Genomic DNA, 22,464 nt, shown 5'->3' on the forward strand with positions numbered 1-22,464 from the left:
CCTGTAGTAATTTTAATTTAATCCTTGCTCTTTTTCCTTGCCAGATGAATTTACACATCATTTTGTTCAAATTTTGAAAAAATTTCTTGTCTAATTTTATAGGTATACATTGGAACAAAAATAAGATTTTTGGCAACACATTCATTTTAATCACCGCAATTCTGCTCATAAAAGAGAGCTGTAGGTTAGTCCAAATATCAAAGTCTTTTTGAATCTGTTCTATTAATTTATCGTAGTTATCCCTTTTAAGCGTAGCACATTTGGCAGTCAGTTGTATCCCTAAATATCTAATTTTATTTGTGATTTGAACACCAATTCTGTCAACCAATTCATTTTTCTGTATTTTAGTCATATTTTTGACAAGCATTTTAGTTTTTTCTTTATTTATTTTTAAACCTGCTATTTCCCCGTATCTATTCAATGTTTCCATCAGTCTAATCCCTGATTGTAGTGGTTCTTCAATTATAAAAACTAAATCATCTGCAAAGGTTTGTATTTTAAATGTCTCTTTCTTGATTTCTAGACCTTGGATCTGTTCATCTTGCCGGATTGCTCTAGTTAATACTTCAAGAGATAATATAAATAACAATGGTGATAGTGGGCAGCCTTGCCTTGTGCCTTTTTGCATTTGGAAACTCTCAGTCAGTTCTCCATTGATTATTACTTTGGCCACCTGCTTAGAGTAAACTGATTTAAACATATTTAAGAAATTTTCCCCAAAGTCCATATACAATAATTGATTAAACATAAAATCCCATTTTACATTGTCGAATGCTTTTTGGGCATCAAGAAAAATTAAACACATTTGCTTTTCATTATGTACTTCATAATATTCCAATATGTCCAAAACAGTCCTAATATTGTTTCTTATATATCTTTTAGATAGAAAGCCGTTTTGATCAATATGTATAAAATCCACTAAGAACCTTTCCAATCTTTGTGCCATTATTGCCATGAAAATCTTATAATCTGAATTCAAAAGAGAAATGGGTCTATAGTTCTTAATTTGTGTCAGGTTTGTGTTTTCTTTAGGAATCAACGTGAGGAAGGCTTCTTCCCATGAAGTTGGTATTTTAGCTTGGGTTAAAACCTCGTTAAATAAGTCCAACAGCATTGGGCTTAAAGAGTCTTGTGCAATTTTATACATTTCTGCAGGTATACCATCTGGCCCGGGTGTTTTATTATTCTTCTGTTTCTTAATTGCAACCGAGAGCTCTAAATGTGTTATCCTTCCTCTCTGGGCTAGTTTCTTTACAGTACAGATGGTGCTCGTCTTTCGACTGCAACTGAGCCCAACATTTCTGTTGCTAAGTCAGACATTTGTTAAGTGAGTTTTGCCCATTTTACATTTTCTTGCCACAAGTGAATCACTGCAGTTGTTATGTTAGTAACATGCTTGTTAAGTGAATCCGGCTCCCCCATTGACTTTGCTTGTCAGAAGGTCAGAAAAAGTGATCACGTAACCCTGGGACACAGCAACCATCATAAATATAAACCAGTTGCCAAGCATCTGAATTTTGATCATTTGACCATGGGGATACTACAATGGTCATAAGTGTGAAAAATGGCCATAAGTTACTTTTTCAGTGTCATTGTAACTTTGAACAGTCACTAAAGAAACAATTGTAAGTTGAGGACAACTTTCACTTTTTTTTTTTAACTTGGGAGATGCCCGAACTGAACGTGAGAGGTGGAGCAGACCTGGTAGTGTAATAATTTAACTGCTGGATTAGGACTGGGGAAATCTAGGTTGTTGTCTACCAATTATCAATCTCACATAATTCTAGAGGCTATTGAGAATTAAAATAAGAGCCAAGAAAACATTGTCTGGAGCTCCTGAAAAAAAAAGTGGGATGCAATCTAGCAAGGAAAAACATAAATTAGGGATGCCCAGTTAGAATCCCAAAAGCAGCTCCACTCAATTCCTGTTTCAGTGCTTGGGACTGGTGGATATTTTTCCGTACTAATTGGTGATGGGTGAAGAGAAAGGGCAACAAATCCCGACATCATTAATCACTTAAATGATAACAGATGGCGCAAGTACAGATCAGAACAATACCATTCTGCAATGACTTGGATCTGACACAATGGAGACAGGCCTTGGGTTATGCTGCCATTGTTTTATGGCACCTCAGAAATGGGTGGACTACATTTTAACTCAAGCAGAAAAAATGTTATTAATCACCAACTGTTGGCAACAATATTAGGATGTGGGAACTTTAATCATCTTTTCTTAAAAAATCTCAGTGACTTTAATTTCTTTCTGCCTTATCTGGCTGGATGGCCATTAAACTGGGTGGATGGCCATTAAAGCAGTAGGGATTGTTAAAACAAGTAAAGTGTATAGCTATGTTCAGGCACCTGTATTTGTATGCACATTACAATACAATGGAGCTTCATCTGCTATTCCAGATGATCACCAGACTACTGATGAGAAAGAACATAAAATAACCCATCTGTGTTGTTTCACCATTTCAAATTAGGTACCTTAAGAACTGGAAAATAAATACGCATGGCAGAGGCATTGAAGTGAAATAGGACTTTTAGACACAAAGCAAGCATTATTAATTTTTACCTTGGTGAAATAAACATATGGAGCTGTCAGAGATTGAAAATTCACATTAAAAATAAATTTCTCACAATAATTACCTCTCCAAAGAACTCTACATTATTTTTTGCACCTACATCCTGCCATGTTTTTAAGAAGACGAAATTGCCAGAGCTCCTAACATGTGGTGGGGGGTATCCAAAATCTGATCCATTTTTGAAATACTCAAATGAATGATGTTTTCAAATCAATAAAATCATCAAGTTAAAATATAATTCCTAAGCATTTTTCTTAGGGGGGGGGGGGAGATTAGATTGGCATTGAAATAAACCTTCTGTTCCTAGCTCTTAAAAAAGCCCTGATTACATCAGAATACTTGTAGGTTTCTATAAGACACCATCAATAGATTATGGCCAATGAAAGGCAACAAGGCAAAAGACAGACCAAGAACATTGTTCTGTGTGATAATGCAAACTTTCTAAATCAGACGGACCACCAAATTGGACCAACAAAAGAACTTGGCTTGTTATCCCTGGCTGCCACAGCTTTCCCTTGGCACTTCAAATCCTGTCTGAATACAGGCAAGCTTCTGGCATATTGTGTCTGTGTGTGCAGGAGTAAAGAATTCAATTAAAGTGGCAAGTTATTCCTGAAGGCAAGTCCATGTGCTCTGAGCAGTAAGTTTGCTCAGCATTGCATGATCAAACAACAGCAATAGTGCTGCAGTGCAGAGAGGGGTATTCTTTTAATAGCAGAGAAACTCTTGTTTTTCAGCAAACAAGCCCGAAACAACTAAAAGTGCAGCCTATGGGAAGAGAAGAAAGGCTATCAAAATAAGTTATTCACATCTTTGTTGTTGCTGTTACTTTATTTATTCCTCATCTTCAAAACCAAGCCCTTCTCACCCAATCTTTTCCCTCTTTCTCAAGCTCTAAGAAGTAATATGACACGAAGAAAGAAAACAGTGTCTCTCCTGGGATAAGGTGGTTTTCCAAGCCAGGAGAAGATATCTGACATCTCACCTGAGCTCATGACCAAAGAAAAGCAGCAATAATTCAGGAAATCAGGATTGCACTTGCTCTTTATTCATCTCACTTGCCTTTGGAGAGTTGGATTCAGTGATCTTCTTCTCTTCTACAGATACAGTAACTGGCATCTTTCTAAACGGACTTGAGGAATGAAGGCCACACATCTCTTCTGCATCGCGGCACCATCAGTTCTCCTGAAGCACTCCTCTGCAGCACAGAAAACACATAACTGTGGATGTGTGTGTGTGTGTGTGTGTGTGTGTGTATGTGTGTGTGTGTGTTTGAGAATCTGCAACAATTGTTTCAAGAAATGGAGATTCCGGCTCAAACCGCTGGCCCAGTAACAAGTATGCAATTGCTGTGCAATAATTGTATTCAATATGAGGTTGACTGAAGATAAATGGGAATATTGGATTTTGCACTTTTTAGACTTCTGTATTAATTGTGATGAGGCAAAATTGCTCAGCAGTTAAAGACGCTGAGCTTGTCAGCTGGAAAGCTGACAGCCAAGATTCAAGACTCAACTGCCGCATAACGGGTGAGCTCCTCCTGTTATTTGCCCTAGCTCCTGCTCACCTGGCAGTTTGAAAGTATGCAAATGCAAGTAGATTAAAAAGTACCACTTCGGTGGGAAGGTAATAGCATTCCATGCACCTTTGGCATATAGCCATACTGGCCACACGACCATGGAAATTGTCTTTAGACAACGCTGGCTCTCTTGACTGAGAAACAGCAATGAGCACCGAGCCCTAAGTCAGACACAACTGACAGGGATATTTTTACCTTTATTAGTTGTGACACCTGCTAAGATGTCTGTAAAACAAATAGCCTCTGCATCTACAGGTTAGAGAAGGGAAATAATCCCAATCAACCTTCCAGGTTACTGGCCTTCATACCACAACTTCTGCCTGCCTTTTTCAGTTCCTACAACAGAGCTCAGTCCCAGGTGAGCTTTATGATGCTTAAAATCTTTTTATTTAACTCCCTTCCCTAGAATCACGTCTGACCACAGCTGCTGAAAATTAGCGATACAGTTCCTTGCTATTTCAATAGAGTAATCTAATATAAAATAGAATTAACATATTTGGGGAGAAAACAATTCTTCTCCTTCTCCAAATCAGAAGTTTATCATCTGGAAAATCCTAGGTCTCTCCCTTGCTTAATACCCCTGTTCACTATGGCCCCCAGGAGTTCAGGCTCAAAACACTTCAATCCAAGTCAGAGCAAACAGTTTCAAATTTGCAGCATGACATTTTGAATGCACAATGTTTTACCTTTATCATATTTTACACATCTTTATCTGTTTATCCCAGTCATTAATGAAAATGGTGGAGCAGAAAGTCCAGGTCCAATATCACCCAGCGACACCCAGTCAATGTGAAAGGCACATTATTAGTGAGATGGGCGGCATATAAATTTAATTAATTGATTGAATACCTCCCTTTAATCTGATGAAGATTCAAGTCAGCTAGGCATCCACTTAATTGCCAGATTCTCCAGTTCATACTTACATGGCTTACTCACAAAACAATATCATGGAATACTTTGTAATATGCTTTTCTAAAATCAAGCTGTATTATCCCCACATCCACTAAAAAGGCTGGCTAGTCAGAACATGAGAGTTATGATGTCTTTTTCCTTCTGTTCAATCGTGTCTGATTCTAGAGGCTGCTTAGATAAGTCTCTGCAGTTTTCTTGACAAGGTTTTTTTTTTCCAGAAGTAATTTGGCATTGCCTTTTTCCTAGGAGCAAGAGAAAGTGACTGGCCCAAGCTCAGCAAGCTATTTTTCTTCCCAGGTGGGACTATTACTATTACTCAGTTTCTGGCCTAATGCCTTAACTACTGGCTATATTACATCATTTTAAGGAGTTTAAAGATCAATCTCTTTATGTTCTTCTCTAGAATTTTCTCAAGCATCAGTGTTAGATTAGTAGATTTTTATCCAGATTCTTCTTTTTCTTTCCCAATATAAGGAAAAGATTTGCTTTCCATTAATGGTCTGGCATTTCAGCAGTCCTCAAAGTCATGGTTTGGCCAGCTTCAGTAATCTAGATGCAATCAATCTGACCCTGAAGATTTTTGTGTTATCACTTTCTGCCAAGAAGGTTGGCAACAGTTAAAAGTTAAATTCAGTTCAAGATCTAGAACTGGCTGGATCTCAAATTGGGACTTGAGTCCCACCACCACCACCAAGAAAACATTTCTATATTGAATTTGTTTGGCTGGAAGAAAGTTCTTCTGTCAGCATAACCTTCTCTCCCTTGCAGTTTCTTAAAAGGGAAAGAAGAAAGGTGTTTGTTTGCTTTTTTTTAAAAAAAGGCAATTAAAAAAATAATTAAGGTTTATAATATTCAATGAGGAAAGATGGAGAAATCCAATATATTTCCTTAACAGGATAACCTTATAAAATGGCTGAAATTTGGAGAAATAAAAGTTTCTTTAAATGCTAGAAAATAAAATAGCAATAGCACTTAGACTTGTATACTGCTTCATAATGCTTTACGCTCCTTTCTAAGCGGTTTACAGAGTCAGCATATTATCCCCAACAATATGGGTCCTCATTTTACTGACCTCAGGAAGGATGGAAGACTTGAACTGGTCAGAATCGAATTGCTAGCAGTCAGCAGAATTAGCTTGCAATACTGCATTCTGGCACAATGGTTAGAATGCAGTATTGCAGGCTAATTCTGCTGACTGCCAGTAATTCGATTCAGCACAGCTGAATATTCATCTTAATTCATCCTAATTGACTTTGTCAGGAGTGTCTGGCACATAAATGTTATAAATAAATTCATATATAATAATATGCATGAATTAAGCCAAAGATGTTCACAGATTAATTCTTGTTTTCCTCCCTCCTTCCCCCCCCCCCAGGTAAGTAGTTAACCTTTGCCAGCCACAGAACTAGCATCTATAAGTATATAATCAATTTCTCTCAGAAAGCTCTGAAAAAGTATGCTATTTTTCATTGTCAAGATCAGTAATTTGTCCAAGAGAAATATAAATACACAGAAATATGCATAGACAGACATTTAAGATAACAAATTACTCAGTTTGAACATCCTTTTCTAATTCTCAGTATTTCAGCTTCTTGATTTAAGTAAAAAAAAAAACACTTACCTATCCCTCTGTACACATCTTGTTTCTAAAAAGTATAGGATGTTTCTATTCTACTAGAATTCTACACAGCATTTTTGGTACCTAGCTGTAAAAGACCTCACTGAAGTGTAAAATTCAATAAAGATTTAGAAAATGGTTCAAAAATTATCAGTATTTTGATTAGAACTTTCAACAATTATATATGGTAACAAAAACAAACATTAATCAGCCAAATTTGCTTATTTGGTCCTCTAACTACACTGAACATTAGCTCCCCAACAAGATAAATGGATAATGGAGAAAAGGAAATTGGAAAATACATGATCTAAGTGAACATCTCCACAGAGGAGCCATTTAATATTTGAGGGATCTTCATTCTGAATCATAGAAGATACACAAGGAAACTATTTCATGTTCTCTCCTAAACAGTGTGCCAATCATGCTATTACTCATATGACACTCCTTTCATTCTCTTTTCCTCATAGTTTTGAGTTAGAGTGCAAAAGTTAATGAAGTTAATGAAGCATAAATTAGCTCAAATCATTTTCAAATGCAGACTAAAATTCTCTAATAATGCTAGTTAAATTGCAAGTGCTCTTCACAACTTCAGTTGTAACTAATTGACTGCAAAGAGGAGAAAACTACAGTATTTTCATCAAGAAGAAATGTTTGTGTATCCTTGCCACTCTATTCCTGGACTTCTTCCTTGCTGTCCTTTCAAAGTGGTTGCCTTCAGCATCTGATTCTTTAATAGAAGTCAAAATAACTAGTCAGTACTATTGAAACCACTCCCTCTTTCACCTGGATTTTCTCCTTCTGTATTACTTAAAAGTTTGTATACCTTCCCACGCAAGGCAGTGCAAATCTTTTACAAACATATGAGTCTATTCATCTCTCCACCTTCAATCATGTCAAATATTTTCTATATTTTAACCAGTCTGCTATTCTTGTTCTGGTGAATTAAATCATTGAACGATTTAGTTCAGAACTGGCTAGAAGTCCACTCCAACAAGTGACAGCTCCTTTTCTGTTCTTGGGAAAAATTTATTTCCTTTTTACTTCTGTATCCATTTATTTTTAGATTAACAGAATGAAGGAGGGATAGTTAAGCTTTAAACAGACATATAATATTTTTAGTTAGAAGAAGGTGGTGGTAGTGGTAATGGTAGTAATAGTCATCAGGATCTTACTCATCCCAAAATGTTCCTTGCCAATAAGAAACCTATCACAATGAAATTTTCTTTATCACTCAGATAGCAAAAAATCAAACATTACTAGTTTTCTCTTCTCCAAGCCTCCCTTACTTCAAGAAATAGCAATCATTCTAATCATTAAACACTAGTAGATGAAAGCATAGGTACCATTTTTTTTAAAAAAAAGTGAAATTTCACAATACATCCATGAATTACTCATCAATGGTGCCTTGGATTAAAAACTGGACGAGATAAGAGAAACTGAACTGACAATTAACCCAGACAGGAATTTCATAGATAGGCAGAAACCTCACTCAAGTCTCATGCCTGCATACTGGGAACTATTTCTCCTACACTGCCCCAGAATTTCAGGTGTGGCTGTCACAAAAACTATTCTCACACAGTTGAACATCATTTAAGACATTTCTTAAATTTATCTAATCTCTCAAACATCTTGTTGAAATGATGTATAGATATAAGAATTAGAAGCTTCAATTGGTGCAAAATTTAAATATATTTTGCTATATAAATAGATGAAATAAATAAATAAAGCAAGATAAATAAGATTGCTAACTAACATTGTAATGCTAATTATTATTTGGACCTAATTCAGCTATGGAGTAAGATCTAAATTACCTGGAATCTGGCTTCCTCAGAGATCACAGTCTTATTACAGCTACCTGATTATTAAGATTAGAGACAAAACCTTTTGAAGATGCCACACATAGGATGATGGACCATTTATTGGACACGTGAGAAAGGGCTTCGTTTTTGTTGTTGCCAAAGAGTAGAGCACTTTCCTTTGGGAGCTGTGATTAGTCCCAATTGCTCTACTTTAGGAAACTGTTTGTTTTCAATTTAGATTCTTTTTAATTAGAATGTTAAAATGTGGTTTTAAAATACCTTTTAGAGGTTTTTAAATGCTACTTTAATGAGTATTATTGTTTTTAATGTTTTGTTGTGGAAGTGTTGCTCCAATGTATTTGAATTCCTGTATACCAGTTTGAGTATTATCTGAAAGGCAATATAAAAATACTTTAAATAAAAGTAGTGCATGCTTACCATTTGGTTGTAAAGAGACTGAAGATGAAAAAGAAAAAATAGTTATTCTAACTCATACATCCCCAGTTCAGTTGAATATAGAAAAAAATAAAATAATTAAAGAGCTAGATGCTTAGTGTCTCCTGCATGCAACAGCCATGATGGCACAGTGGTTAGAATGCAGTATTGCAGGCTAACTCACTGCTCACTGCCAAGAGTTTGATTCTGAGCGGCTCAAGCTTCACTCAGCCTTCCATCCTTCCGAGGTCAGTAAAATGAGGAGCCAGATTGTTGGGGGCAATATGCTGACCCTGTAAACCGCTTAGAGAGGGCTGTAAAGCACTGTGAAAAAATCTATATAAATCTAAGTGTTATTGTTATGCACAGAAAAAGGTGCCAATTTAACTTTTCTTCACATCTGCAGTTTTGAGACTTTTAAATAATTTCCATCCAATTTTGGGGAAAATTCATGTTTTATCAAAAAGTAGCCTAAAGAAAATCTCTCTTTTCATGGGATTGTATGATGCACACAATTATGCAAGCAAGTTGGTAAAACACAGTACTCCTAAAAATGATGTTGAGTGCTATCATAGCAATATTGGTCAAAGCTTTTTGTATTATCAATATAAATTCTTGATAATATCAAGCATAAAAATATGCCAATGAACCAAAAGAACACAAACTTGTAACAGAGTTTGAGTATCTACATACAGAATTTGAGGAATGGATGTTGCATCAATTTCCTAGTGCGTCACTCATAGAAACAAGGCTGGGTGAATTTGGAAGTTTAAACTCCAGGACTCAACTTCTGAAAGTTTTCCCCTCAATTACTGATGAATTTCACAGATGTTCAACTTTGATACTAGCTTGGAAACCTGAGAGTAGACATTTCAATAGAAGCGTCCAATGTCCAGAATATCCATTGGGTATTCATTGGATATTCAGTAATCAGATAAGCCAATTGGAAATTTCTCAGGGATTTTAGACCAAGTAGAGTTTTTCTGGCACTGGAGTTTGTTTATTTATTAAATTTGTTTGCTTATTTAGAGATTTTGCCCCAGCAACAAGTAGCTAGAACTCTCTTATACTTAGTTCAGGTGTAGAGCACATGCTTAAAGGAAAAGGTTCCAGATTCAGTTTCCAGTATTTCTAAGCAAGGTTAGGATTAAAAAAAAAAATCCTTTTTGAAATGTTGGAAAGCTACTGCTAATCAAAACTGATGATACTGAGCTAAGGAGACCAATAGTTTGATTTTCTATAAGACTGCTTTCTGAATTAACAAGGTTCTTTTGTAATAGATTTGACATTCTGCAAAAGGGACTGGTTATACTCTTTCAAATGTCCTTGCTGGAGTTTATATTCTTAAGCTTCTGCAAAGGCTCTAAAGCTAAAACTAGTCTTTTGACAAGGTAAAGACCCAGAGGGAAATCCAAAAGACTGGAAACAATATGCCAAAACATTCTCTTCCAAGTGTCCATTTCACTAAGATCCTGTGAATTTTGACAAGAGCAAAGCAATTCTCCATGGGGACAAGATGGAATAGGAGGAAAGAGATTTTTAAATTCCTTCTCTGCCCTACTAAAACAGATTTCAATAATATATAGACACGCTACAAAATTAGAATAGGAAGTCCGAAGTGTTACTTTATTTAAAGGAGAATTTAAAGAATAAAATTGCAGTTTAGTTAGTCTTAGCAGCCTGGCCAGAAAGGTAGATGACCATCCATCTTCATCAAAACCAGCAGTTCACACACACACACACACACACACACACACACACACACACACACACACAAATGGATACAAGAATTGGTTAATTGCATGTGACCTTAATGTAATTCTGGCTTGCCAATGATAGTAAATCAAGTCCTGATCTATTTTCTAGGAATTGTTTCAAATTTAAGTTTTGTTGCCTGTTGATACCTTTGAGATAATAAAACAGATAAAATTATGGGCATCCCTCCTGAAGGAGTTTCTTTGTTCATGCCAAAACTATTTTAAAAAAAACCATCAAGGTCTTCTAAATCGATCCCTAATAGATAAACTAGGCAAATTACTTGAAAAACAGCAAATATTCACTGCAATAGGAATAGAGCAGAGTGCCTTTCATATTTTACTGACCTATTATGGCTGGTCGCACAGTCAACCAGATGTTTAGATTGGATTTGGTGTTTTTGTTCACCTATAACAAGAGGTCCTCAATCTTGGCAACTTTAAGACTTGTGGACTTCAATTCCCAGAATTTCTGGCTAAGTAATTCTGGGAGTTGAAGTCCACAAGTCTTAAAGTTGCCAAGGTTGAGGACCCCTGACCTATAAAATCCTTCCCAAGGACCTAGGATAGGCAGGTGTTGTTGTTTTATAACAGTGATGGCAAGTGCCCAACTGGAACCCAAAACTCACTTATTTATCACTGGATGCCAAGTGGGCATGGCCCACTGGGTCGTGGCTGTGATGTTCATGGCAGACTGGGTGGATATGGCCAAGGTGAGTGTGGTCACTTTGATGTTGTTCATGGAGAGGGATGCCTGTGGGGAATGGGCAGGGCTGGGGAAGATCCAGGGGGTCTCTGGTAGGTGGGGTGGTGGGCAGAAGGCTCATCTGCAGGGTGAGGCGAGGCAAGGTGAGGCAGGGCGGGGGTACCATTGTCGCAGGACGAGGCAAGGTAGGGGCCGGGCCGGCTGCCTGACACCATCGATCCCCACACACAGAGGCCAGCGAACCCATGGGGGCCAACAGTGTTCGTCAGCAGCCATAGCCTGATGGCCCCTTGACCAGCACACTCTGGGTCTCCGCAGCCCGCTGCAGCAGTTCAGAGATGTCACCTTTGAGCTGAATGGCTGGCCAACAGCTGAGGAGGCGATGCAGTGGGTCGTGCCCAGGAAAAGGAAAGCATGCAAGGCCAGGAGGGATGGGACGGGGGGAAGGGAAACAGCCGTGCTGGGATGCATCTGGCCACATGGGACCTCGGCAAGTTAACAGGCAGCTGGTTGAAGAGGGATGGTTGCCATCTCTGCGGCATAGTGCGCGTGCCCACAGAGAGGGCTCTGAGTGCCGCCTCTGGCACGTGTGCCATATGTTCACCACCACTGTTTTATAATATTAAATGTATTGTTGCAAGCTGTTCCAAGTAAAGCTGCCTTTTGAAAAATGGCTGGTGATGATTATAATTATTATTATCCCACCTTAATACCATATAATAATATTACAGTTACTGGTGTTACCTCTTTACTTCCTCTTCCCCATGAACCATTCCCACTAGAGGAAAAAAACTGATGACTTACAAGTGTTTGGGTAGCTAGGAAGAACGATCACAAGGGAGAAGTCCGGTTTATTTTCTTATCATCAAGGCTCAAATTCCAACCCTCAGCTGACAATGTCAGGTTAAATTTAGCACACAGATTGACGGAGGCCTCCCCTTTAATGTCACTCTGACAGCTTTTGCCTGCACTGAATGCATCATTAGAGCCATAAAAGTGAATGTACGGGTAACAAAAGATGCCTCTGGGACAAAGCCAGGGAATTGCAATGTAGCATAAGTAGAAATATACAGAGGCACACACACAGGGACGCAATATTCCTTCATTTGGTTGAAAGTTAAATTAGTGACCTTCTTAAACAGAAAGAACAGTAACAGGTTTTTTTTTTAAAAAAAAAAATCTACAAGTATCTTGCAAATCTCTATGAGCCCTCTGTAGCACCTTTTTTCTATATACCCATGTTGAACAGACTGATCCAATCAAGCAGACCCTCTATGGACTTCCATTCAAAGTGGCTTCAGACTAGATCTTAGGTGTAAGATCTGGAGGCTAAAACATATAAAGAATGGTTGCTGGAATTGAGTATGTCTAGTTTAATTAAAAAGAGGAGTAGGGGTGATATGAGAGCAGTGTTCCAATATCTAAGAGGTTGATACAAAGGAGTCAAGATATTCTCCAAAGCACCTGAGGGCAGGACAAGAAGCAATGGATGGAAACTAATCAAGAAGGAAACCAACCTAGAACTAAGGAGAAATTTCTTGATAGTTGGAACAATTAATCAGTGGAATGACATGCCTCTAGAACAGTGGTTCTCAACCTGTGGGTCGGGACCCCATTTGGGGTCAAACGACCATTTCACGGGGGTCGCCAAACAAGGCTGTCCGCCATTTTTTTCCTTTTTCTTTGGCCACGCCCCTGGCACCCGGTGATGTATAGGTGGTTGGGGGTCACCACAACATGGGGAACTGTATTATGGGGCCGTGGCATTAGAAAGATTGAGAACCACTGCTCTAGAAGTTGTAGATGCTCCAACACTGGACATTTTAAAGAAGAGATTGGACTATCATTTGTCGTAAATGTTACAGGGTTTCCTGCCTGAGAAGCGGGCTGGACTAGAAGACCTCCAAGGTCTTTTCTGTTATTCAGTTATTCTATGTAGAAATGTCCATTCCCTACCTCTAAGTCTAAGTGATGTTTCAATTTACCCTCCATAATTCTCATTTCCATCAACCACTATTTTTCTCATTTAAATAAACTATTTTTTATTTTAAAAGTCACCCTGTTTCCCTTCAGCAGAAATGCAAAAAAAATTAAAATAAAAATGACTTGCTTTGAAGCCAACAGGCCAGGCTTGAGGCAGGGATAACATGTGAGCCAATCTTCAGAGGTTATATATCACTTATTTTCTTTTTAGGCTCTCCTATTTCCCACAGTAATCTAATATATCCCCTTAGAACTTCCAGGGCTGCTAACACCAGAAAGATGATTAAGAAATTGCAACAGTGAAAGAGAGATTATTTGCATTATTACCTCGAGCAGAGTCTATGACAGGAACATTCATATCCTCCCCTCTTCTTTTAAAAATACACTTACTGATAGCTACTGAGGTGTCAAAGAGAAGCTGAGAGAAAGAAATCAGGGAAACCAATTAAGCAGGCTTGTCACAAGCAGTAGTTGGGATAGCCAAGAATTTGGAAGGAATTTAGAAATGAAGTGGTAGAGACCGATAGGAAATCTGTGTTGTCTCTAGTGTGGTGTTGGATAGTGAGATCCTTAGGGATCATTTGCAGGAAAGAGGCCAGAATATTCAGCATTACAGCTCCACTGGTGAGACCTTGAACAAATATAGCAGTGGAAAAGAAACAGGCAAATTACTAAAAATCCTATCCAGTTTTATTTTCCATTTTAATAGGCTGGTATTCTAGTAAAGTTTTTTTTTTCTTTTTTTCTTTTTTTTTAAAAAAGTAACATTTCAAAACTTTTTTTAAAAAAATTCTAATGTTAAAAATATGTTTAATGTTTCATAATGTACGATGTCTCACTGGTCATGTTTTCCTAATTTAGTTGACTGTTGATGTACGTATATGGTGGCAGCACTGAGCTAATCTTAACTGGCCTCAAAAATTAAGACCGCCTGGACTCAGTTAGGTCAGAAACCTTCAGAGCTGCAAGTGAGAAATTCAGTGAAATCGTCTTAGCAATGACAAATTACTGCTTTATTATTGCCAAGAAAATTAGATAGCCATGGACATCAGGTCACTAAGAGTAAAAATCAACTTCTCTTACATTACATAAGGGGGAATTCTACAGTATTATTGTGGTGGCAGGTTAACTCTGCCACAGCTAGAGTTCGATCCTGACGGGCTCAAGATTGACTCAGCCTGACATCCTTCCAAGGTCAGTAAAATGAGGATTGTTGGGGAAAATATGCTGATTTTTGTAAACTGCTCAGAAAGTCCTTTAAACCACTATGGAGTGCTGTATAAACCTAAGTGCTATTGCTATAACAAAACTCCACATTAAAGAAAAATACACGTCAAAGGATCAGAGCAAAGAGATGGGCCATACAAACTGGTGAAAGTAAAGACAAAGAAACTTTATTTACAGTAGCATCTCTCTGCTATGATTCTCAACATGTGATTTTATTTTATCCTGGTTGCAGGCTTTTATGATGCAAATCCCTTTATATAATGTAATAGAAATAATGTAAGCTCCTATTTAAAAAAAATCCTTTTGTATGTAACCTTCATTATAAGATTCGGAAAAGATTAATGCTTGACATGAATCCACCAAGAATATACTTCCTATTAGCCAAGCATTGCACAGTTGCTGAAAAACAACCTTTAATTCAGAAGAACTATGGGCAGGTGCCACTGACAAAAATTTTACTCTAGAACAGCCAAAGTACCTTCACCAAAGAAAAGAGATTTTCAAGAGGAAGAAAAACAAAACAAAACACAGTACCATCAAAAGTTGAAATAGTCAGGCAACATTGCAAGAAGTAACGCAAATGCGTTTCTTTTTTCTCCAAATTCCCAACTGGTTTTTGGACAAACTAGGATCTATTCAACCTGCCCGGTAAACAGCCTGTGGATAAACAATGCTGGGAAGAAATCAAGCACCATTCTTTTTTCTTTTTTCAAAAATGTGTTCATTTAAGATAAATAAAGAAAAAGATTACAGCACCAAGGAAGAATATATATATATTAATTTAAGGAAAAAAAATGATAAAAAGGCATAAATGGCCAGACATATAGAGAATACAAGTCAAAAATACAAATTTACACAAACAATCCACTTTTTTTTTTTTTACTTTGGATATCATATCTCGTCCTATTTTTAATTTTGGGATAGATAGGGAAAGGGATATGCAAAAATTGGTGATGAAATATATTACAGACTATTTTATAGCATAAAAAGAAAATGCTTGATTTAGTAGGGTTGTGCAAATCCCCTTAAGAGCGGGCAGGATCTTTGAAGCTGCGCTGAGAAGTGTCTGGCTAACCTGTTTTTCAGCAAAGAAGAGCAAGTGCAACTCGCAAAATGAAATGTCTAATCTAGGCAACTTCACCACGGCTACATATTACTAATCAAAGAAGTACAGTAGAGGGTGCCACCTCCTTGGTACAAGGCACTTCATCAAGACCAGAAGCATCCCCTCCACAGTTTGAAGTCTTGTACTAAGGTAAAGTGAACTCATTTCATACAGACCAATTATTGAGATAAGAAATGGGGGAAATGACACAGATAAAACTCTCCATAATTCGAAGAAGGAACACTAAGCCAATATTCTTCCTAATACTCATGCATGTATGAGGGAATGGGACAGGATTTTTTTTAACTGTTTTACTATATGGTGGATCACTTAAATTTTTAAATATTATAAGCTACTTGGAGTAACCTATGTGTTTCTTAAAAGAAGAAGGAAGGAGAAAGTAGAAAGAAAGGAGGAAGAAGGAAGAACACCTCACCATTGGACATCATCCACTTAAAATGTTTTCAGGGAAACTAAGTTTATACTGATAGTATTGTACACAATGGCAATCTCCCAGGCCAGTTAGGCTTTAGCTGTTATTGTGACCAAAATCCATTGACTTCACACTCCCAGAAATGAATGTATGAAATTTGAAAAACAACAGTTCTGATATCAAATAGCAATGAACAGTAACATATGGATCAGAGGTAGTTCATGGTCAAAAACAGTGCATTTAAAAGAAGTGGAACATGGAAAACCTGAAAACAAAGATTTGAAACTGACAAAAAAAAGAGCTACAAAAGCAACAGAAGAACAAGTCAACAGAAACATACAGTGTAATTTGTCAAAGTGCAAATTACACAAAAAAAGTCACATAGATTTTCTAAGGAAAATTAGGTAGTTAAATTTCATTGCAAGTAAAACATACAGGAGGATGAAATTAGAGCCTTAAATGATTATATAAAAGCAAATAAAGGGAAAATGCTACAAGGAAAACATTTTGGATGTGACAGAACCAAAGCTGCCATATGAAATTGTATGGTAACAACCATGAATGAAAATCTAGAAAGATAAATAACTGAAAGAAATTGAAAGCAAGATAAAGAATTTGTAATAGCTTCAGATTTGATTTGATCCATCAAGAAGAAAACAGAAAAATAATCTGCAGCACAAAAACAAGCATTAGTAATAAAGGTCACAAAAGTGAAAATGAAGGGGAAAAAAACCTGGAAGCAACAACAAATATAGATTATATAAGAAAAATATGAGCTTGTTGATTATTTAATAAACAGCTGCAACAAAACTGCTCAGACAGATTATAAGGCAAGTCATGATAGTGTGCCAACAATAATACGATGGAATTCATATAAAAATGTGAATTTAATGCCCAAATATTGGTTACATGCATAACATTGAAAACGGTGCTTCATAATGATCTTGTAAAAAGTTTTCTGAACTTGTAGAACACAACACATAAAGCAAGTTTTACTTATGGATGTGAGAATGGCAAATAATAGCCAAGTAACACAAAAATTGGAAGGGACTTTGAAATATTAGAACATAATTGAAATTACTGAATAATCTAGTGAAAGTTTTCCACATAATTATTGGAATTCTAGGAGCTACAAGCATAGAACTGCCAAAATAGCTGAAAATATAGAATTGCTCAATATTATTCAGCTTGCTGCCCCGACTTTGACTGGAACTACATATGTATTCTGGAACTGTTTGGACTGATCCTAAACCATCAGCATTTAATAAACTGAAGAATATAGCTAAATAACATCCAATATAACTAAATGGATGTTCTTTTTTTATGGCATATAATTAGTCTGTTGAACTTAATGTTAGAGAGATTATGTTAAGCTAATAAAATAGCATGATTCGAAACAGGATCAGCTACTTATATAGATGAGAAAAAAATATTCAAAATTGCACTAGGACTGGTAGAAATTTATTTTCATCTCCCATCACTGCTCCCATCAAACTGGATGAAACAAACATGTTAGTAAATCTCTGTGTAAATGGGAAAATGACAACTCCAAGTGCATTATCCCCGTCTGAATATCCAACCCAAGAAATCTTATATAATTAAATTGCATTTAGTCTCTGACGATTATTTTGTTTTCGAAAAGGAAAGAGATAACCATACTATTCAAAATCTTTATATTTAATAAATACCATTCAGTTCTGGATCTGTTTATATCAGTGGAAAGTCAAACATACTTCAACATGGGAACGTAAGTTTCAAATCAGGTGTTTATGATATTTGAACCAGAATATCTAAAAGCAGTAGATATTAATAGAAATAAATACAGGGAGAATTTCCCTAAGAGAATCTTATAAGCAGACAACTAATTTAAAATCTCACCTAGAAGTACATGTAGGTTGGCTCATCTTATCATCTGCAATAACAGCACCTGGAATTTTTCTACCCAACTGTTACGGATAAAGTTTTGAACTATGAGAACTGATGGCTAAAATATCCAGAAGCTTAGGGGGAAAAAAAACCTATTATACTGTCACAGAAGAAATGCAAAAGATTTTCAGCAAGGGAAGTGCAAAACTATGAAAGAAGAACTAATGTTACATAAACAGAATTTTTTTACAGATGTTGCAAAAGCTTCCAAACTTCTAAATAATCAAAAATAAACGAAGTACATTATGACATAGCGGTGTGAAACACCAGCATAGCTTGTTCAATCTGCTTGAAACCATAGCTTAAGAATTATAATACTTCATTATGTTGGAATATTATTCATTGAGTTATTATCATCTACAGTTAAGTTGGCCTCTGCCTTGAGACAGGAACATCAAGGTCACAAATAGACCTGTTCCTAAAAAATGATCATCCGTGGTTTGAAGTTGGAAGAAAGCCTGATTCTAACTATTTAAAAAAATCCTCAAGATACCCTAGGAGGTATTTGTGTTCTGTTATCCTGTTTCCATGACAGCTCTTGGTCAATCTATGGCCTCTTAAGGAGCTTTTCAAAATGATATCGTATACCTACAGATGCAATCCATTCTCCAAGAGAATTCTTAATTCAGCTTGAAATGACACTGAAAAGCATTGCTTACAGCTTTGGGACTTTGTGTAGCAGAAGCAGTCCCATACATGTCACAGTAGCTCTGAATTTTAAGGTACTGGACTCTCATACCTTTACAGGCAAATAACAAGCTGCAAACCAGAGCATGCTCATGCTTCCTATTAACAAGGCAGGCAAGACTTAAAATTTTGGAATGGTCTGGGGTTGTTATTTGAAATATCTGGAAGACATGCAGGATACTATCAATAAAATGAAGTTATTGCTCTACAAGTACACTGCAGTAAATTTGTCCTATGTGCTTGTTTAAACATTTGATGAACTCTTTTTATATATTTGCTTTTCTAAACATAATGGAACCCAGTCTCACCTAACATGAGCCTTAGGCCCATTCTGAACAAAGCAAAAGTTGGAGCACTCTCAGGTGAATAATGATAAAAATAATCTAGCACAAACTGAACTGTAATTATTTTTTCACAAAATGGCTGGATTCAAACCTCATGGTAAGTTATAACGAAGTATTTCTGGTTTGGGCGTCAGCTTAGTATCTGTGAATTCAGCCATTATAGTCTGTAAATCATAATGAGTTTAAATGCAGACATGGTAGTTTGTTTAACAAGTCATAGTTAGAATAAACAACGATTTAATAGTATATATGAGCCCAACCAAAAAGTGGAGGATTGGTGAAAAAGTCATCTTCATAATTCATACTGTAGATGAAGATCTTCCTGGACAATCAAAGACAACCAGTTGCTTTCACAGTTCAGGATTTTGTTGCTATTGGAAGTATTATTAACAGTCTTATCTCTTGGGAATTTCATGGAAATGTGTGAACTGAGACCATGTTAGCTAATAATGTCATTCCAGTACCACCTTTTGATACTGCTGTTGTAATTTTATAATACATTTGAAATTTTCTCCAGATCTTTGCCTCCATGATTTTTTTGAGGTGTTTCACATTCCCCTACCCCTCAAGTTAAAGGAACAAACAAGAAATGTGCCCAGAAATGAGTCCACATTACAAGAGATATGAGAATGACTTATAAGCAAAGTTCCTGTCAAGACTGAGATGCCTTCTGCTTTTCTGCCTCATATTTTGGGATACCTCGCCCTCTTTCCCAAATTCTTCCCACTCCCAGTTTTGCATAGGTGTCTCTTTCTGCTTGATCCTGATGCATTAATAGAAAATGTTTTAGCTATTCAGCATGCAGAAAAGAACTTAGAAGAAAGAATCAGAAAAGGATCGTGTAAAGATGAGGCTCTTCAGTATTAAGGTCCTTAGACATGCATTGGTGGTCAAACAGTAATGGCACAACAGCTTCTAAGACAGCAATGCCCCCTTCTGTTTCAGCAAATCAGCAATGCCTCTTTCAAGGCAATTGCAATGCCTTGGTCCAGTTCTCATTGCATTCCAAAGAAAGGAGCAGAAATTAATTGGCCTAAAGCTATCAGTGACCAGCAGTCATAATGAAAATATATAGCCTCCATTATTGTCTCAATTATCATTTTCATATACAGTAATAATTGTGAGGCCTAACTTGTCCAGAGGGTCTCTTCTTTTATTAAATGGGCAAGTTCTCAGGAAGAACAAGTATATTCTTCTCAGTTCTGATCTAGCCAAAATCATCAACAGCAAGCAAATAGGATGTACTTCTGCTTCATGGATAGGAGAATGTATTCAAATTTTGTCTTTTGCCTGTCCTTTCTGCATGATATTCTCAATCTGGAGCACTACCCAGATAAATTAGATCTTTGTTCTGCATATCACAAGCTAGTGTGTCTAATACTTGGAAGTGTATTCGTCTTCACACTGATGCAAATCCACTCTTTATGACATTTTAAGTAATGCCTTGGTTTCTACATTTATCATTATATGCTTGCAAAGTAAGGAAAAGGGATAAAAGTATTATTGAGGGATGAACAATAGTGATGCAATGAGATGAGTGAGTGCAAAGTCTAGATATTTCTGATTGTTATAAAAGCAAGACAGATCCTGAAACTTATTTGTCTATTTCAGAATGTTGCTTCTAATTTCCAACAGCTAAATGTGGATTTAGCCCACATATTGTTCTTATTTTTATATTTGAAAACCAAAACATAAAGCCTGCTTAGCACTTTTGCAGAACCTATTGTATACAAGAATATTTGCAAAGCTTTCCAAAGACTAGTAAAGTGATATTTAGTGCATTCCCTTTAGTTCATTCTTCCTGCTCTTAAATGATGGGAATCAGTTGGTGGTGACAGCTAAAAGATTTTTGTCAGAGGTGTGCCAAAATTTTGTAATGTCTGCATGGAGCCTAGCAAGTGTCAGATACTTGGGAGCATCAGTACAAGATAACAAGTAAAATACTGGCTGTTGTATTTAAAGGCTCCAAAGTTAACCAGTCAGCCAACTTAGAATGTTTTCCATGCATTTTCCATGAAATGGTAGTGTTAAATTCTTTGGATCTCTACCTGGCAGTAGAATAACCAAAATAGTCTGGTTATACTTAGATTTTTACCAATATGATAAAAAATAATTGAGAAAAATATTTACATCACTTTCATAAATACTTTGGCCTAGTCTAGTGCATGTACCATTTTTTACTTGAGCACATATTTTTTTCTCTAGGCACCCAAGCCAGACCTCACTAATATAGTGTACTTCTAGAACTCCTGATCATTGGCCAAGCAAGACAAGTCTAGTGGAATTTATAATCCATTCCAATGGGGTAAGCATGTTGGAGGTTGCTATGCATATATTCTTGTATCAGGTTTCACTGCTAGATCAAGAGTCTCCTATTTATCATATCATAATTTTTTCATTCCTTGATAAGATCTTCTTTCATTCTGCCTCCTAATTATTTTCATTACTGTTCTTTATGCTTATATGGACCTTTTCTTGTGCAAAGATAACATTTGTTTTATCCACTCCATGTAATTCGAACATCTATTTTGATTGTTTTCCAAAAAATCTCTTCCTTATTCAGAAGTTTCCTCTGCCTTGTCCTTTTCCAATCCTAACTCCTTGTACTTCTTGTCTGTCTCTGTCACTCTCTCCCTCATTCTCTCTCGCCTTTTGCCTGGTTCATCTCTTATTAAACTCTGGTTCATCAACAGTTTAAATTAATAAACATACACAGTGCTTTTTTTGTCATAGAATGTACCAGAACTGAGTTCCAGCACCTTCTTTTGAAGGATTTTCCAAGTTTTAAAAATAACTTTTGAAAATTTGATGTTTGGTCCACGTGGACTTGAATCGCCCTGTCGAGCATAGCAGGCCCGCAGCAAAATCATTAAAATGGTGCATGCAGGCTGCTTGTGTGTTGAGTCCGATGTGTGCGTACTTCGCGAGCCTTTGCAAACGGCTCGGGCGTTTGCAGGCAGTCCCGGGCAGGTGCAAAGCTGCCCGGGACCAGACAGGCTGTCGCCAGCGCCGTGCGCATGCGCGGGTGCTGGCGCGGGAAAAGTAACCCATTTACCCGGGAGTTGCCTATATAAGAGGCTGCGAGGCGTTTGGGCGAGGCTGAAGCCATCTTCCTGTAAGCTGAACGCTGAATAAATGAAACTGAGAACTCCAGCTGCTTCTCGTGTCTGTTTTCCCGCCACGGACTCAACACTGGCGACGAGGGTGGGATGCCTTGCACTACCTGGAAAGGAAGAAGTGTAAGCTTACCCAAGGAGTCCTGAGCGGCGAAAGAGGAACGGCGTCGACTTGGCAGCTGCCCGCCAATCCGGTGCGCATTCGGGGGTAGGCTGGCTGATAGACCCGTCTCCTGAAGATCCGAAGATGGCGAA

The 22,464-nt window shown here is 37.1% G+C and overlaps 1 protein-coding gene across 3 annotated transcripts in view; it reads right to left on the reverse strand.

The window, feature by feature from the left end:
- Positions 1–22,464, reverse strand: part of CHRM2 (cholinergic receptor muscarinic 2) — a 176,254-nt gene that overhangs the window by 132,808 nt on the left and 20,982 nt on the right. For 2 of the 3 annotated variants that reach the window (XM_039357408.1, XM_039357410.1), the window contains exon 3: positions 3,648–3,783. The exons of the other annotated variant lie outside the window; for it this stretch is intronic. The gene's annotated coding sequence lies outside the window, so the exon portion shown is untranslated. The remainder of the gene's footprint in view (positions 1–3,647; positions 3,784–22,464) is intronic. 3 annotated transcript variants of the gene reach the window in all.

This window comes from Crotalus tigris, unplaced genomic scaffold (assembly GCF_016545835.1).
Source record: "Crotalus tigris isolate CLP2741 ecotype Arizona unplaced genomic scaffold, ASM1654583v1 scf7180000018919.839542, whole genome shotgun sequence".
Lineage (NCBI taxonomy): Eukaryota > Metazoa > Chordata > Lepidosauria > Squamata > Viperidae > Crotalus > Crotalus tigris.